We start from the raw sequence: 20,251 nt of genomic DNA, 5'->3' as shown, positions 1-20,251 counted from the left end.
ATAAGTATACAAATATAGGTAAAGAGAAGAAAGAATTTTTTTTGCATCAGTTGAAAAACATGAGTAAAATATTGAGGTAGGCAGTTAAATATTTTAGGACTTGTAAGGAAATTATGAGGACACATATGTGTAGGGTAAAACTACTACAGCTCCATCAATTTTGAGGATATGTTTAGGAGCCATGCCCTTGATTTACAGAAAGGGAAAGTAAGTTGAGGAACTTGAAGAAGAAAAGAAGGGTGTGTGGACAGCTCCACAGCCCCATGGTCTGAATGTTTTTTCATTTTCATTTTGATTTGCATAGTCATGTATAATCAAATAGATCCATGACTATTTCATTTCAAAATAGCAGGCTCTACTAGATTGTATCCTAGGGAAATCTAGTCTCATGGGCCTTGCCTCTCTGGTTACTCTGTGGCTAGCAACTAATTGTATCACTCTTTGCATGCTAATGAGCCCCTTAAAGAGCATATAGAGAATTGAACACCAAAATGGAAAAATCATTTTTGTTAGGTATTGAGATTTTACAGAGCCTGGAACAATTATACCGAGATTTTGTAGTCAATGTTCTCCAAGTTACAGAGAACGTTATTGCTGATTCAGAGTCAGGAAGAATGCTTACAAAACAAGTGGCATTTGACAACACTAATAAGACTTGAAGGAGGCACTTTAGGGATCTTATAAGCAACCAAATTTACAAGAGATTATTAGATTATGTGTAGGCATAGCTTCCAGCCAACAGCAGAGCATGTTTTTCACAGCAAGCCTTAAAGAAGTTACATGCCCTGAGGGGGAAAGTCATACCTGCTACACATGGAAGAAAATGCAACATTTTTTGAGTGATTGCTGCCGTAAGGATTTCAGATTTAAAAGTGAGTGGACCTTTGTACCACTCCCATAGTCTGCCTGGATTCCCAGGTTTATTTTTACTATGTCAGAAAGAGTTGTTGGGCTAAGTAAAAAACAATTTTCATAAATCAACATTCATTGACAACCTTTGGATTGGCTAGACAATGGTCAATATGGCTGTATAAAAAAAGTAGTGTATATCGTTCAGTGGAGCCTGATATACAAGAAGGGCAGAGCAACAGGCCTCTGGCAAGAAACTATACTATTTAGAAGCTCTATATTGTAATCTTAAGCAGTGTGTAATGGAGCCAAATTTCTACTGTCAGACATTATAACAGTCTGTACTATGGGATCCCAGGGTATTTGGGTATTTGTCAGTACACACAGTAGGAATTATATGAGGAAAAAGCTGCTAGATACTACAGGGACTATAGGGATAATAGATGCAGATTATACAGAAGTATTCAAGGTTTTAACTCAGCCAATTCAACTTTATTTCGATACTACAGCTGAATAAAAGTATAGCACAATTCAAAGTGTTCCCCACTGTAAAACAAAGAAATGTGCTCTGGGCTCAGTTGTGTAAAGACGTATACTTGTTCTAATCAAGACATGCTTCCTCAATAAAATGATTAATGGAGAATCTCACAGAAATGAAGCTATACTGCAATGGTAAAGCCTTTGGGGTGATTCTTGGTACTGGGGTCAATGTGTCTTTAATTGCGGAAAAATATTTAGTTGTGGTTCTCAGGATGACCATGTCACCAACCAGCTGCAAACCTAGAGGTAGCTGATGAGGCGCAGGCATAATCACAAAAAATTTCCACATTATATTTGGCATGATACTGAAATGCTGAAGGTCATGAAAATTTTCTTTAGGCCATATTACCTACCAAATGTGTTCATAATTTACAAGCAGAGATATCTTGAGCCAAGTGGCCATCTTTTAACACAGCCCAAACAATATTCTATCTATAATCAGATGCTATACTAGGGATTTAAAACTTTCTGGGGTTTAAGTTAAGATTTACAAGATATAATTACTTCCATAAATCCTCAAGGTTACTATCAAAAACTGAGATTGGTATATCCCATGGTTGATTATTTTTGCTAGAAACCCTGGTTGACTCTGCAATCCCACCAACTTCCCAAGAAATTTTGTGCCCCTGGGCTGCTTGGCTGTCAGAAAAACCAATCTTGGGGGAATCAATGGTTGCTCATGAGAATATCCACTACTGCTGCTGCTTTACTGGAATGAAAATGACAGGCTGGAAACAGACCAATCCAATAGTCCTTGGAACACCCTTATTTTTGACCTAGAAAAGAACTAGGGAAAAATTAACTTTTGACAAAAGAAACCATGAAGAAGATCAGGTTGGGGGTATGTGGGAGGTTTTGGAGGGAGGACAGAAAAGAGAGAATTGTTATAATATCAGAAAAAACAAAGAAAGAAAGAAAGAAAGAAAGAAAGAAAGAAAGAAAGAAAGAAAGAAAGAAGGAAGGAAGGAAGGAAGGAAGGAAGGAAGGAAGGAAGGAAGGAAGGAAGGAAGAAGAAAGAAAGAAAGAAAGAAAGAAAGAAAGAAAGAAAGAAAGAAAGAAAGAAAGAAAGAAAGAAAGAAAGAAAGAAAGAAAGAAAGAAAGACAGGAAGAGAGAGAGGGCAGGGAGGGAGGGGGAGGGAGGGAGAGGGAGGGAGGGAGAGAGAGAGAGGGAGAGAGAGAGAGAGAGAGAGAGAGAGAGAGAGAGAGAGAGAGAGAGAGAGAGAGAGAGAGAGAAAGCCAGGCAAACAGAGCCTACTTCAGGATATAAGAGCAATAAGCAAAGTTGGGCAACCAACAGAGGTCCTAAAGGAGAACCAAGCTACCTACTGCTATGTCATTACATGTTTACTTCATTATAAATGACTTAAAGGATATTTTTCTACCATCCTACTATGTCCTGGACATTTTGAAAACCTTGTTTTTACCTTTCTCTTAACTAACCAGAAACTATTTGGAAATGGAATGCCACATGCCACCAAAGGGGAATAAAACCTAAGGTGCTGTGAAGAGAAAGGAAAACAGTTTGCCTCATCTCAGATGCTTATGTGGGGAAGATGATATTTTTGTTTACCCTGAATGTGTAAGACAGCCATTTGGGTATTGTCCATGTTCATAAAGATCTGTGGATGCAGTATAGCTCTAGTTCCAATTATTAAGATGCTAAAACATGAGCCTATAAGGATATAAAAAGATAGTCCTTGAAGCAGATCTTGTGGTTCTAGAGAAGAAATCTCCCAGAAAATTACAAAACAAAGCAAAACACTACAAAGAAGATACCACCACCAACATGGGTTCAGATATAAAGGCTGATCTGGTGTCCAGGATTACAGTGACCATCCCTTGGACTAAGCATGAACATTCATCAGGAACATCTAAGAAATAAGAGAAGGGGTGATGTGGGGAGCAGGGAAAGCATTGAGCACAGCTATGACAAAGGACCACAGTGTCTCAGACCCATAGGAATGGCAAAGCTTGGAACATCTGAAAATGTTGAAATGTTTACAGAATATGTTAATGACATCTTCTTACTCTGGAATGTTTACAGCCTAAGCATTCTTTCCTGTAGAGAACACCTATGCAGATAAGCTAAACCTGCCTCTTTATTCAGCTGTATCCTTGCTTTTTCATTTTATTGTATTCAATAACCCCCTCTTTCATTCAGATGTATGATGAAGTCATACCTAAAATAATCATACAAGGTTATAAAATATATTTTGGTAAATTAAAGAAAGAGATTTCAATTTGAGTAAATTTATAATGTTTTATTTTCTGCCTTACTTTATTCTGTCAGTTATAGCCAAATTCTTCCTACTTTCATTTGTAAAATTTGGTGAAAATTTTAAGCAACGTGTTCAGATGTTTTTAATGTCTACATTCAATTATCATATTATAATTATTTTTGTTCTGTCATGTTGAAAATACACATTATTGATGGAGCACAAGTAATTAAAAACTGACTTTATAGTTTAATAAAAAGAAAAACTCATTTTCATTTAGCACTCTAATTTCATAAATATTTCAAAATTAGAGGTTTTTTTTTTAATATTGAATCAGTTGCTTAAATCTATTCTAGGTGATTTCTAATACTTGTAATCCCTTGGCAACTCAGAAATTTATTTTGTAAAAAAAAAAAAAAAAAGAATGAATGAAAAGTGTAGAGAGACAAGATTACAATAGGCAGTTCTTGGCTTCTCAGAAATTTAGACAAGGCAAGAGTGGAGAGCAACACCTGTGCATAGTAGGGTGTCAAATAGATACTGATTAAATAAATGAACTTAGCAAATAACTGAACTAGTTTCTAACTAGGTGCTTTCAATGGAATACAAGTTAGATAAGAAAATTGAAGATATTTCAAGAGTATTCTATTCCTTACTGTAAAAGTAATTATAAGATATCATTATTTAGCAATAGATTATAAAAGACTGAAACATAGCATTTCTTAGACAATAGCATCTTGAGAATATTTTATTGATTATATTCACACTATATATCACTATTTATAGATACAAACACAGCAATGTTATTATAACAAAATAAATTGTTACTGCCAAATACTAATATAATTTCCAATTTCCCTTTGAGTTCTATGGTCAGAAAATCTAAAATACTACACATTTAACATAAAACTAAGCCATGATCCAATTTTATTAACTGCATTCCTTATCTTTTGCATAGATATCCTCTGTATGTACTACTTTACATACATTGACTAGAATATTTCATTAATTTCTTAAGGTATTGCCCTTAACAGTCCATCATTAGTGAACAACGAGATTGCATCCTTAAATAATATGACATATGAATTGGCTTTGGAATTAAAACCTGCTTAACTCCTCACATCTTGATGTACACTATAGAAAGAACGCAAGAAGCTAAAATCTATTAGATTTGTCCCTTATTTATAAACAAAGCAAAGCAAAACAAACAAACCAACGGGGGAGAAAACAAAACAGTCTTACTTGCTGACTCTGTTGCTTTGTATTAGCATTTGAGTTGTGTGCTGTGTTTTGGAGAACAAACACAACCTGGAACAAAGGTAGCCTCCTGCTTTATTATTACCTGACAAATGGAGATTTATTTGACAGACTGTGAACAGGATGGTCATCTCCTCCTGGCACTACTGCTGATGCTGGAGGATGACATTTCATTAAATCCGTATGCTGCTGAATGTCAGCACTTATTTTGCCTGTATGTTCTGCAGCTTTCAGCATTATTGATCATGAAATTTTAATATAATGCTTGGAACGTATGCCTGCATTTCAAGAACACCTTAGATTGATTGAGGACTCGGCTGCCCCAAGAGCACAGTCTACACAATTTTTATGCATAATTCTTCTTTCTTTCATTTCCTTCATTTATATCTCTTCTCTTATTTTCTTTTCTAATGCTTTTCCTTTTCTTTCTTTCTTTTTTTTTTCTCCTAAGGCATGTGGGGGTGGAGGTACAGAATACAGTGAACAATATGAAGGCTTGACTTATGTGAAATTTGAATCTACAGGATTTTGAAAACTCATTAGCAAAGTTTCTGAAATTAGGCAATTTCTAACAAATCACCAGCATTAAGTATATAAGAACATTCATATACCAAAGTACTTTTCCTGGGCTATTTATAACTTTGTAACTCTGTTTATGATCAAATTTCCTATAATTTAACGCATAGATAATTCCAATGTCCTAATATTGCCCATATGACTATATAATAAGCACTTACTTAACTCCATCTGATAGGAATGGATTTTGATCCATTTTCAATTTGGGATTTATTTAGACAGTGGCCTTCAGGTGGCTCTTTGTATTTTAGGAATCTGCATACCTTGTTTTTTAATTATTATTATTTTGTTTTTTTTAATTTTCCCTCTCCCTTCCTTATAGCTATAGCAGAGAAACTCTGCCTGTCTTTGCTTACATTATCTTATAATGAGATTGAACTCTGTTTGGTAAATTGATTTTTTTTCTGAACTACTTGATTTCTATGGTTTCCTGTTAGCTGGATGTTTTTCGGTTGCTACATCATATTGTAATTCATGCAAAACTAAAGGAAAAGACTGGTGGTCCACAACCACACACTGGGGTAAGAAAAACAAACTTGAATATTTTTCAGCAGTGTTACAGAAGGAGTTTATTATAGAACATAACATTTTTCCCTCCATAGCCTCTTTCCCTTGAAGAAAAATTCTTATATCATTATAGAAAAACATTTTAGATACTGTTTCAAAATTGTTCTAAAGTACTCTACAAAAATCATTCTCACATACACCCAACCCACAGAGAGAGAAGAAGGGGTGAAAAAGCTATCATTTTGTGAGTTAGTTAGCTTGGTTCTAGCCATTGGGGTTATCTATAGCTAGTATACATCTATAAAATAGTTCAAGGTTGCAAAGTTAATATGTCTAGTAAGAAGAACTGCTCCAACAGAGCAGAATGTGTCAGAAGCCCTAGGGTGTCCAAAACATACTGTTCATTGAACACTCATGAATAAGTGAATGACAAGAAAGAGTTAAATAATTCACACACTTTGGACAAAACTGATATGTACTATGTCTTTAAAATAATACATTCAAAGTATTAAAATAAATGCCAATGAATTTAAGGAACTCTACTAAAATCTTTTAATTTCATGTAAAAGGTAAGGACTACCCCTCCTTCATACAGAATACTCTTGCCAGAAATCATGAATTCACTCTTAGATAACAACAACAACAACAAAACAATGAGTCCATGTGCATAACTGCTCTTAAGAGCATGACTTTCTATGACAATAACCTGGAGTTCAAAATTATAAGTCAGATTCAGTATGTAGAACATAAGCGTGATACAAATATAAATATTAACAATAATTAGGTCACAATTTTTTTAAAAAAAAGGTTCGTACCTCAATTACAAATTTGAAAAGTATAAAAGTACAGAAATATTAAGTTTTATTCTTTTATTTACTTAATATATATATTAATTTCAGAACTCATTTGCAGTGAAATTACTTAAAGCAGAACTAAAAGAATGTGACGGTTTGTATACATTCTTTCATGCTTATTAACTTTTCACCCAACTTAGAAGAAATATTTATGTTATGTAACAACAACAAAAATATAGACTTGTTCAGTAATAGCTGTCGACTTGCTCATAGACACTTATAGTTCTTTCATATTCATTACCTTATTTTGTTTACAAAATAAATACTGTATGTTGTGTTTCAAGAATTAATTTAGATCATTGATAAACCACTGCTTCTTATCTAGCTCACATTTCAAAGGAAAACAGACATAAACAAAATATTTTCTATTTCCTATAGCACTTTAACCTTTTGAAATGGCCAATTTTAAAATATTTACGAATAAAATAATCATTTAATGAAAACTGTACCATGTAAATGATAATAAAAGCATGGCGTCACGTATCCTTGGAGTGACTTCACTTTAGGTTAATTTGCAATAGACTAGTATCAGTTTGGAAAAGGAAAGCTAATTTGAAAAATATGCTCTCATCTGATTGGTGTGTAGACAAAACTTTGATGAGTTATCTTGCCTGATGACTGATACAGCTGGGCTCACTCCAGAGGGGATGATTCCAGTCTAGGGTGGTGGTCTTGGATAATATAAGATAATCAGGCTGTCCAAGCACTGGGAAGTTAACCATTAAGAAACACTATTAAATGGCTTCTACTTCAGTTCATACCTCCAGGTTCCTGCCCTATATGAATTCCTGCTCTGATTTCTATAAGGATTCACTGTTACCAGCAAGTATGTGAAAACAAACAAACAAACAAACAATTTCCAGAATGCTTTAGTTATGGTATTTTATCATAGCATCGGAAAACGTAAGACCATCACTGAAATGGGTTATAAGACAGTGTTAAACGTGTTTCTTTGTAAGACAAAATTAAGCTTAGTGAAATTAAGCACTGGAATTAAGCACTGAAAACATATATTCAGGCAACATAATACAGACTGAGCAGGTTGTATGTAGGAATATTTATTAAGAAATGTGGTCTTGAGTAGAAAGAGATCAGGAAGGGTTGTGAGGGGAGGCTTTCAGGGAAGGAAAAGGAAGAGGAAAATGATGTAATTATTTATATCCTCAAAAATAATAATGTATTACTAAAGCACAGAGGTAAATATTTTGAATGTGTATTGTACTGTGCTCAGGAAAGGCATTAGTCAGTTTACTACTGAAGAATGATACATTCTATTTCTATGTTCCTCCTTCTGAGAAATATGTTAGGCTGTAAATTCATCTTTTTCTGTACAGTTAAATGTTTAACACACCTACATAATATAAAATATTAATTAAAACAGTGTAGTGACAAATCTAAAACATGTTATCAGTTCACAGACTACTTCCTACTAAGAGTTGGAAGACATTATATAAAAAGAATCACCACATTTAAATTATAAATGAAAAAAACCTTTGTTTTGATAAGGCATATGATCATGAGAAAATCCATTATTGAAAAGGAAGTACTTAAAAAATTAACTGTATTTATCTACTCTGGTATCTACTCTGATTTTTACACATAGATAAAATAACTTTAATCACACTAATACACCTCCAACTTCACACAGAATCCTCGACCTCTCCTCCAAACTTCATGTCTGATCCTTTCCCTTTGTAGCCCACTGAGTTTATGTTGAGTTCCATTGAGCACATAGATAAAGTGACATATACTGGAATGTTCACAATCTATGAGAGGCCACATCTCTCAAGCTTCCCTCCCAGAGAAGCCATCAACTGAATATGGCTTCACCTGGGAACAGAGCCACAAAGAAAGTATTTTTAACATTCTCAAGATTTATAATTATAAGCAAAATATCTCATGCAAGATTTACACAGAATAATCCCTTTGCATTCATTAGTTCATTCAATCTTCAAGTAGCTTCATCTCTGTTACCCATCTCTTTTTATGTGTATTAATTATTAATATATTAAAAGATTGCCAACTTTTTGCTGTTACTTGAGTAAACCAAATTCCTGATTTCATAAATTGTACACTAAATAACCTACAACCAGCTCAGATTACATAGCAAGTTATTTGAATGTGTTCTTCCTGAGATCCAGTACATTGTGGATGATATGGTGTCTTCCTTACTCAATAATTATATTCTTTTTCCTCAATGAATTGTTCCTGATCATCTTGTTTTATTCCCAATGCTGAATGAAAACAGTACCAAATAGAAACTAAAATATTCCTTGAAAGACTAATAGGATTGTAGAAAAATAAAAGCACTCCACATCAAAATCAATGGCACCCAATCATATTATTTGTAGGACAGTTACCAGAATCAAGTATCTGTATAGAAACATTTGAGAAATTTCAGTTGAATACCTTAAGTATACACCTGAAAGCATAAAAAAAAAAAAACCTGAAAGCTAACAAAACCACAAAACCATATATTATAAAATACACCAAAATTACGATGGAAATTAATGAAAGAGAAAAAAAGTGGCCAACCAATGACTTACTGGTCATGCTTGAGGCCCTAATAATGAAAGGTAATTCAGTCTGACACTGCCTGGATGGTCAGGAATCAAGAGACATGTCAGGACAGTTGCCCAGTTTTGAACCAAACATAGCTGTACAAAAAAAATGGAAGGAAGGGAAGAGAAGGGAAGAAAAAAAGAAGAAAAGAGAAAAGAGGAGAATAGAAGGGAAGGGAAGGGGAGGGGAGGGGAGGGGAGGGGAGGGGAGGGGAGGGGAGGGGAGGGGAGGGGAGGGGAGGGGAGGGGAGGGGAGGAGAGGAGAGGAGAGGAGAGGAGAGGAGAGGAGAGGAGAGGAGAGGAGAGGAGAGGAGAGGAGAGGAGAGGAGAGGAGAAGAGAGGAGAAGAGAAGAGAAGAGAAGAGAAGAGAAGAGAAGAGAAGAGAAGAGAAGAGAAGAGAAGAGAAGAGAAGAGAAGAGAAGAGAAGAGAAGAGAAGAGAAGAGAAGAAGAGATGGGTCTATTATACTTATAGACCAGTACCTGACCCAGTTGTCATGAAAGAACTATCACTCAACTGATGGGAGCAAATTCAGACACCTCACGTCCACATACTAGGCGGAGACAGGGAACAATAAAGAAGCAGAAGATGGATTGTAGGACCAAGAAGGTTCAAGGACACCATGAAAATAGGGCCCATGGAATTAAAGAAGCAAGATACAAAGGGGATCACAGAGACTGAAGTAACAAACATGGACACTGTAATAGGTCTGAGCTATGTTCTGTGAATATATACTATGGTTGTATGTCGTATTGGTGTTCTTGTGCAGCTACCAATAGTAGAAGTAGGGGTTTTCTCTGGCTTTTTGTTGTTGTTGTTGTTACACTTGGACCCTTTTCTTCATTTCTTTTCTTTATTGTTCTTTAATCTTTTTTTCAGTCTAGTCCTTATACCCCTCTTGTTCTGCCCTCTAACTGAACTTCATCCCATACCTCCTCCCCCTCCCTCCCCATCTCCAAGAGAATGTCCAACTCACCCCCTCCCTGGGGGAAAAACAAGGTCATGGGAAGGGACTGGGAGGATTAGCGAAAGGGAAAACTGGTTGAGATTTAATATATCAGAGAATTTATTTTACTAATTATTTTATGTATTTGCATCCCAATTCTTGCCCCTAAAAGATCCGATTAAACATGGAGTTGTATTTTTGGAAATATTAAAAAGGTTGACTAAATTATCGCCAAATTAACCCAGAAAGAAAATACCTAAATTATTAAAATTATGTATGGAAAAGAGTGCATTGTTACAGGCAATGAAGAATTTCAGAGACGCATAATGGTATAGTTACTTTTTTAAAAAACTGAACTAAAAAAACCAAAAACTAGATGAAATTCTATTTACATATGATGTACTGAAGTCAAACAAGTTTGAGATAAATAATTCAAACCGACCTTCTAAACACTAACAAGATAGATGCAATTAAGAATCCCCTGATTAAGAAATACCAAAGAGCAGATTGAGCACAGAATTCTAACAGACATTCAAGGAGCTACCTTCAAATTTCAAAAATTTGAAATAATTTTTCAAATTATTTTATACAATGAAGAAGAAAGGAACATTTCCAAATTCAATTCATGTATTCCTTATAACTTAATACTCAAACCAGATGAAACCCTAATAGCAAAATTAGCAATTACAGATCACATTGTAACATAACAATCCTTTTAATATAAAGGAAAAATTATAAATATTTATTGATTTTCAATTAGAAAAATCATAAAATTATCTACCATGATAAAGTAAGCATCAGCTTATTGATTTAGGGAAACATTGTTCAACGTATATGAATCAATATATTTAATCTACAACGTAAATAGAAACAAGGGCAGAAACCACATGGTCATCTGATTATATGCTGAAAAGGCCTTTTAAAATATATACTATCTTTCATGATAAAGATCTTTGTAAATGTAGAATACAGGTAATGTATGTCAACATAATAAAGGCAATATAACAATCTAAGTGGATTACAATCTAAACACATGTTCACCAAGGTTAGGAACAATAAATTCCTAAATTTACTTATTATGGGTGTTCTTTCTCTCTATTGCTCTTCAATAAAGTATTGATTGATGCCCTAGGTAGAGAAATAAGAAAGAGATATGCCAATAAACAGAAAGAAATTAGTCAAAATACCATTTTTACAGATTATATAATTCTAGACATAAAAGATCTTATGGAATAAAATATAAAATCCAGCAGCATATCATCACATTATCAAAGCATCAATACACTAACAATACTTAAATATCAGTAGACTTTCTACAAACCAAGTTAAAACTTAGGAACTAAGAAACCAGTAAACAGTCGCACTTACAGTACTCCTAAAATGATATCAGGAAATATATCTGTCCAAAGAAGTGAAAGACATTGTTAATGAAAACTCTAAGACACTGAAGAAAGAACTTGAAGAAGGTATCAGAAGCGATAAACATCTCCCATGTACATAATTCAGTATAATTGATATTGCAAAAATGGTCATCATTCCAAAAGTCACTCACATCTTCAATACAACCACTACCAAAATCTCAAAGAAATTTTTCAGAGATAATTCAAAGTTAATAATTTGCAAAAAAAAAAATACACGGGAACATAAAACTCAAATAAATGAATAAATAAATACTTTACAATAAAACCAAACTAGATAAATCAACTGCCCTGAAATTTATTTATACTGTACCACTTTAGCAATAATGCCAGCTTGGTGCTTTTTATAAATAGACACATTGAGCAGTGGAATTAAACAGAGGGTCCACATTACTGTGGCCTGATTTCTCAAGAAAAGGCTATATCTTCAAAGGCTACATAGATGGAAAATGACACTGATCCTTCTCCTTCACACTCTACAGAAATTCAAATCAAAATGGACCTCATCAAATTACCTCAACAGGGAACTCAACATAAGCTGAGATTTTCTGCATGCAATAGAGGAGAAAGTAGGGAGTACCCTTTAACTTACAAAAACAGGAAAGAAGTTTCTGAACATCACCTCGATGTGGCAGAGGTAACACAAGACCAAAAATTGAGAAATGGCATCTTTTGGCACTGAAAATCTTCTCGGTATCAAAGGATACTGTCATTAATCGATAAAATAGCTTATATAATCTGAAAACATCTTTGCCACATATACATCTGATAGATTGTTGGTGTATGAACATTTTTTTAAAAGCCTAAAGATCAAGAAAACAACTATCCCAGTTGGTTCACTGAATAAAACAGAGTTCAAAAGAAAAAATAAAAACTGGTTCAATAAAAGATTATTAAGTGTTAAAGTGTTCAACATCTATAGCCATTAGGGAAATACAAACCACAACTGCTTTGGGATTATCCAAGCCAGAACTCTAAAATGAATAAGAATTAAAATGGTGGTGTGGATTTTGGAGAAATAGAAAACTTATTCAAATGTAGTGTATATGCAAACAGATTTGGTCACTATGCAAATCAGTAGGGAGCATCATTTAAAACTATTTAATCCATATATAATTCATGGGCATATAAATAAAGAATTGTGTACTCTTCTACAAACATTTGTGCATAGCTATATACGTTGGTCTTTCATTCACAGTAGCCAAAAAGTGAATATCACTTAGGTTCCCATCAACTGATAAAGTGAGGAGATACATGTGGGTTATTTATACAATATGGTATTATTTTGTCCTGAAGAAATGAAATTAGGAAGCTTCTAAAAATAGATATATCTGAAAATATTCATCTATGTGAGTTACTTCAAATTATAAACAAAGCCACTCACAACATGTTCTGGCTCCTCTGGGGATGTTAGCACTGAATCTTTATATGTGTGTGTTTAAACTGGAATACCTATAGAGTTCAGGAAACTAGTAAGGTGTGGATTTGAAGGGAGGGGATGTAGAATCCAGGTGGTATAACAGAGGACTTGATAATGACAGAAGAGAAGGGTTTAGGATAGAGAGCAATGGAAGAACAAAATGAAGAATTGACTATGAGAGGCAGTAAATAACACAGGTCAACTTAGGAAATGCCATATGGAACCTAACATTGTAGAAGCTTCTTAAAGCAGGCATGTTGCATATAAAAATGAGTACAAATAGACTTATTCTAATATGTATATATTAAGTATATATATATATGATCTGAAAATAACTACAGGGCACTCTGTTGTCTTCTCTGAGTTACTGTTATTTTCATAAGTTTCACAATAGACTTTAAAATCAGAAGTATGAAAGGTCAATGACCAAAGAATTTCACTGGAATAACCCTGGTCACATTTACAGACAGGCTAAGATCTCGGGTTTTCTTCAGGCTAGTAATAAATCTTACAAACTGACCTAACATGATGCTCTCAGATTTTAAAAATCAGAAATATTTTATGTAATATACCATCTCCTGATTTAAAAAAAATAAGAAAGTTAACAATGCATAAACAGCATAGGGCTGCTTTTAAATGATTATTTTGGTGATGTTTTTCAAGTTTTATTGATACAGAATTCAGCTTATTTCAATATGCAAGTGACAAAAGAATCTTTAAAAAAAAGAGTTTACCACTGCTTCAGGACTGGCAAGAAAGTCACAGGTGTAATCAATCACTTACTATTTGATTTAAAGCCAACTACACAAGATGAAACTTACATTTGGCTCCATTATTTGGTCAATAACTTGTGGCTAGGGAGGTCAAAGCCCCTAAGAGAGAATCTACTACTGCTACTTCTTGGGTAAATAGATATAGTACTAAGTCAGCTTCTAATGTCCTATTATTTTACCCAGAGAGAGTATATCTCCCAAGTGTCATCAGAAAGACTCCTTTCTGCAGTTGATTGCAGTAAACACAGAGTACCACAACTAGTCTAGACACAGAGAACAAGAGACTGAAGAATGTTCATCTCTAATTGGGACATCTATATCACATCTGTTGTGTTAGAATCATGGCTTGCTTCTGGACAGACCACATCATGCCAGTACAGTTCCATGTAAGAGAGGTTTATTGTAGGGGAAAAGGGCAAAAGATGGCAACAAAGACGAAGGGGGAAAAAGAAAGCAGTGAAGATCAGGAAGGGCCTTTTATTTGGGATGTGATGCAACCACTCACAGTTAAAGGTGGGAGGTGAGCCAGGTGGATGCTGGGAATGTGGGAATGTATGGGGATTGCCATGGCAACAGATGCACGAGTTCCTGTTGCCTATGAGTGACATCACTGCCATCACTGATTTCAGAGGTGACCTACAATTGAAAAGCTGGTTCCTGACACCAACATCCTCTGCCTCAAAACTGAGGGATCATAGTGGAATTGTTAAGATTGTAAGAGCCAATATGAAGGATGACTACAAGAAGACATTGCTTTCCAGACACAATAGGGCAGTTGCACATGTGAACTCACAGTGGTATAGGTAGCATATAGCCTGTTCAAGCTCAAGGCAAACAAAAATTTCAGTGCAAAGAGGAGAATAACAAATGATAGTCCACTTCTAACTGGAGAGCTATTGGAATTTTATAGGTTGCTTTTATTCTGACTTTATTTTCTTTAAGAATAAGACAACTAAGAAGACTCTTCCGTGTTCCAGTGTATGCTGACACAGAAGAGGGTATAGGTAGCATTAGTTGGACTGGTTAAGTTTAAAATATATAGGATCAAGTCAGGAGAAGAGGTGGAGGTAAAAATTAAAGGAGCGGAGACAGTGACATTGGGGCACACTGTGGTGGTGATGTGGAAATCTAGTGCTCAGGAAACTGAGGGTGACCCTCATGGGGAAATCTTGTAACTCAGGATACAGAGTCTGAACTGGCCATCTTTTGTAGTCAGAAACGTGATGGAGTTAGAATGCATTCCATTGATATTCTGACCAAAGTGGCCTAATAGATATTCCTAAATAGAGGGTTGTTCTCCAAACCCTGGCATCTGGGCCCCATTCCTGAGGACAACATCCACATAGCTCATCCAACATAGTGAGTTTGAACTGATACCTACATGGAGCCTCCCCCTCTATATTCTAGTCTCTTTGCCTTTGGATTCATGCTCTGCAATCTATGAAAAGAAGTACCTGGACACCTAAACAGACATGAAACTCTCTACAATATGTCCTGTCTTCAAGATGTAATCAGGCAATGGTAATGCAGAACTTGTGCAACTACTGTTGCACTACTGTTTGCTTCAACTTGAGGTCTACTCCAAGAGAGGGACATCATGCCTTATACTGCCTGGATAGCCAAGGATTCAAAAGGATCCCTGAGACCTAAAATAAAATAAAAAAAAAGACTGAAAAAAAATCAATAAAATAATTCCTAATGATATTCTGCTGTACTTATAGATCGGTGCCATGTCCAGTTGTCAGATACCATTCTGTATCTCTTTAAACAATCCTGTCTTGAAAAATCAAAATGATGATGATGATGGTGGTGGTGGTGGTAGTGAATTATTTGGGATATTATGCAAGTGGAATATTTCAGTATTCAATTGGTAGCATTGGACTTATTTCAAATAACATATCTCCTAGGTACTGTAAAAAGGAAAAGAATTTTCTTCTTTTGGAGAGCTGAATGGTCCTTTTGTATGCATACACCACATTTTCCTCACCCCTTCACCTTTTGGTGGACATTTGAATTGTATTCCTATGCTGAGTATCATAAAGAATGATGCTTATGGGCCTCCAGGCATCTATACAGGGTACTCTCTTATTTGATTTGTATATATCCAGAGGACTGCAATTGTTACATTTAGCAGATTTATTTTTGAGGACTTTTTATTCTGTATTCCATATACCTTATAACAAAATGTAATAACTCAATCCATTTCCAGGAAATATTTTCTTAAATCCAACAGTTATTGTCCTGTTGCATGCATATTTCCCTTTTATATCTAATGCTAATTTGTTGAGTGATGGTTCTAAACCTCTAGCTTCTCCATTTCTTAAACACTTGAGCTAAAGCCCCAAGGCAGTAATTTTCCCTCCCAATGTCTGCAGGTTAGGACTAGAGAGTAGCAGCAGTAGTAGGCAAGGAGAATGTAGTAGGAGAATGATCAGGTGACTACAGCAATTGTTCATGGAAAATATTGACCCAAATATTTTGTTTTTGCATCTAAAGAAAGCTAATTTCAAGGGGAAACTCAGTTTGCACTCGGTTTCTTTGTTCCTATCATAAGCTTGCTTTGAATATGTTTCTATTTTCTTTAAATAGAGAAACGTACATTTTAAGGTAATGCATATGCAAATTGTAATTATTGATGCATGAATAATAATTGCTCATTAGGTGATTAATAATTCTACATCAATTCTCTTCATCACAGAAAGAAAGTGTTTTCTAGCATAACTCCTCCCTAAGTAAACCTTGGGGTGATTAAGTGTATCAGAGGAGATAAACTCCCTGGGCAGTGGCAGCAAAGTTTGAGGCCTTTCCTTAATTTGGAGTAATAATTTAGGAAAAAGAAATGATTTTCACATACATCAGAGTATGTATTTCTATGAATGTTAAATCGTTCAATCCCTTTGTATTATATTCATTCACTACCATCTGAGGATTATCAGTTAATACATCTGCTCAGCAAGATATTCCTGTGAAATACATATTGGGCAATTGTGATATCTTAGGATTAATTTTAGTAAAGGGATACCTATGACACTTTAAAAAATGGAAAATATTTCTTGCATATACCTATGTTCTTTTACCACTCGTACTCTGAATGTTGGTTTCTTCAATAATATGTGGTTTTAATTAAAAAATTTGTTTTAAAGAAAAATTGTCTCCAAAAAGACTAAGTATTCACAAGCAGATTCTGGTTTAGATACCTTGTTGCTTCGGACCAGGGCATGGCTAAAATATTTTGTTTACACTTTCATATACTTGGGGTGCTGTATAGGGTCTGTGCCCTGAAGGACATTGACAGTTAATATTGATGGGGAGGACAAGCACTTAGAAATGTAGCCTATCATGGTATTGAATCATAGATGCATATAGTGTTGTGCTACCAAGAAGGGAGGGGGAGCCTAAAAGCAAGAGTCAAGCAGCCAGTGCCTGCCTCATCTGCATTTCCTCTATTATGTAGGAGGTGACAAGAAAAAAAGTCATTATTGTAGAAAGGGAATCTGGTCATTATAATTAATAAAATGTAGGAAGGCTTATGTTTTCTTTTGATGACCTGGACTACTGTTGGTCCTGTTTGTCAAAACTAAAAACAGAGCAGCAATACATAATTAACTTCAACTGTGTTAGGATGTCAGATTGTTCAAGAATGAAAGGCTGTTTCACAACACCAGATAGATTAATAGGAATGCCACTTGTGGTTAAAGAAAATATGTACTGATTTAATTTGGAGTTCTATTCAATGACCTAAAACTAACCTCTGTGATATATAGTTGTAATGGTTACTCTTGATTTTCAACTTAGGGTTTAGAATACACTACCCTTTTAGTATTCCTGTGACAGGGTTTCTAGACTAATTCAACTGAAGTAGATTGACACACTTCAATGTGGGAGTGACAATCCCAATGGGATGGGGCTCAAGACTGAATAAAAGTAAAAAATTAAGGTGAACAGCAAAACCAGAACCAACTTTCTTGGCTTCCTGACTACATATGAGTCACCAGCTGCCTGAAGAAACAGCCACCATGGCTTCCCCATTTTGATGATCCCTTGTCAGTGCTGAGACAAAATATTTGACAAAAGCAAATTAAAGAAGGGGTGGTTTATTTTGGTTCATAGTTTGAGTGTAGGATACACCACGATGGGGCACTTTACTATGATTCAGAGATAAAGTGGTAGTGTGACGTAGACATCCTACTCATAACTGTACTCAGTGTAAGAGTGCTATGCTGTCATGCTTTCATCATAGATACACAGAACTCTCTCCTGCTGTCCTCACATTCAACAGTTCACTCTTCAGTAAACATTTGCCCTCAGTTTGAGTGGTGATACAAGAACAATACCTATTCACAAATACATAGGTGCCACTTGTTGCTGCTAAGTACTCATTAAGGATATATTACGAGCATTCAGATAGGTAAGTCATTGTTCACCATAAAGGGAAATAGAACCTGATCTCAGTCATAGGAAAGAAAAGGGTTTGATTAGAAGAAATTTAGTAAAAGTTATTATAGGTAGATGAAAGAAAATAATGTCTTCATTTTTCAATCATTTAATTTTTATTCACTTTATACCCCAATCACAACTCATCTCCCTCTTCTCTTCCCTATCCTGTTCTTAAGTATCCCCTACCATCACTCCCTTCCATTTCATTAAGAGAAGGGAAAATGCCCCTTGTGTATCACTCTGCCCTCAGACATCAATTTCCAGCAAAACCCAGAACATCCTTTCCCACTGAAGCCCAACCAGGAACTCCAGGTAGGGAAAGGGTATCCAGTCACAGGCAAGACAGTCAGACTCCAATTTTTAGGGGACTCTCATGAAGACATATCGGCAAATCTGCTACAAAATGCTTGGGTTCCTAAGGCTAGCCCCTGCATGCTTTCTGGTTGGTGTTCCAGAACTTCTAGTTTTTACATACCTCAAAACATAAAATAAAATATATTTGCATTTCCTTAATTTATAGGAAAAAGCTACACTTTAAAAAAAACACTTCTGTTGGTCTTAATGTTTCTTTCTTTGTTCAGAATAAAATTAAAATTTAAGATATACATAAAGCAAAACAAATATTTGAATATGTAATAATAGATTTGAAAAGCCAAGCCCACTAATCTAGAAAAATTTGTGAATATGTTCTTTAGTACATTATCTGAATTTCCCAGTCTTTCTGCCTTAAGGCTTCTGGAATTCATTTCTTCAACCTTTTGAGCCTGGCAACATTCACTCTGCCACTGTGTTTAAACATTCTGTATTCCTGAACTAATTATCCCACAACTCTTCAATCATACAAAAAACAAAACAAAACAAACAAACAAAAAACATTTTCCTCTATTTCAGCAGAAAGGAAGAGAAAAAGAAAGATAGGAAGAAAGAAAAGCAAGTATTAAACTTTTGAGAGCTACTAGATTCAAGTTGGAATAGATTTCACTCTTCTGTACTTTGTTTGGCAAAGCATTCTTATCGTGCTAAATTTAAGAAAAAGTGCCATCTTCTTCTCTGAATGAGAAGACCTTCTTCTGAATAGGAGCTTTAGTTTTATTTATGTATTTCCATAGTCTTTATGGAGCACATGAAACCAGGATTGGTCATCTGAGAACATCAATTGTGTATTATATTATAGTATCCTAATAGCAAATGCGTTTGTCTCCTTCTTTGTGTATTTGAAAATGTCTAAAAAGAGGAACCTCTGGAAAAATTGAAGAAGAAAAAGAAGAATGCAGATTTGCAAACCAGTAACTGAGTTTTTCAGGGAGAATTTCAGAATGAGTGTTGTAGAGCTGTTGCCACTTTAAGCATCTAATACTGAATATCTATAAGAAAACAGGTTGAAGAAAATAGCAATAGATCCTAAACGGTATTCTCCGCATACCACAAGCACTTATAACCTAAAAGGTATACTATGCGTAATTTGCAGGTTAGTGCTCTAGAATATCTGAAATCTTATCTATTAATGAAAAAACTGTTCCATGATGGCCCCACCTAAGGACCATTCCATCTGAAGACATCAAACCCAGACACTATTTCTGATGCCAAGAATAGCTTACTGACAAGAGCCTGGCAAAGCTGTCCCCTGACCGATACAGATATGGATGCTCCCAGCCAACCATCAGACTGAGCAAGGGGACCTGAATGGAGGAGTTAGGCAAACGACTGAAGGAGCTGAAAGGGTTTGTAACCCCATAGGAAAAACAACAATTATCAACTAACCAGAATCCCCAGAGCTCCCAAAGACGAAATCACCAACCAAAGAGTACACATGGAGGGACCCATGACTCCAGCAGCATATGTAGCAGAGGATGGTTTTGCAGGGCATCAATGGGATGGGAAGGCCTTGGTCCTGAGGA

Source organism: Mus caroli, unplaced genomic scaffold, assembly GCF_978045245.1.
Source record: "Mus caroli unplaced genomic scaffold, Mus_caroli_1 scaffold_4, whole genome shotgun sequence".
NCBI classification, from domain to species: Eukaryota; Metazoa; Chordata; class Mammalia; order Rodentia; family Muridae; genus Mus; species Mus caroli.
Note: the sequence above shows the minus strand (reverse complement) of the source record.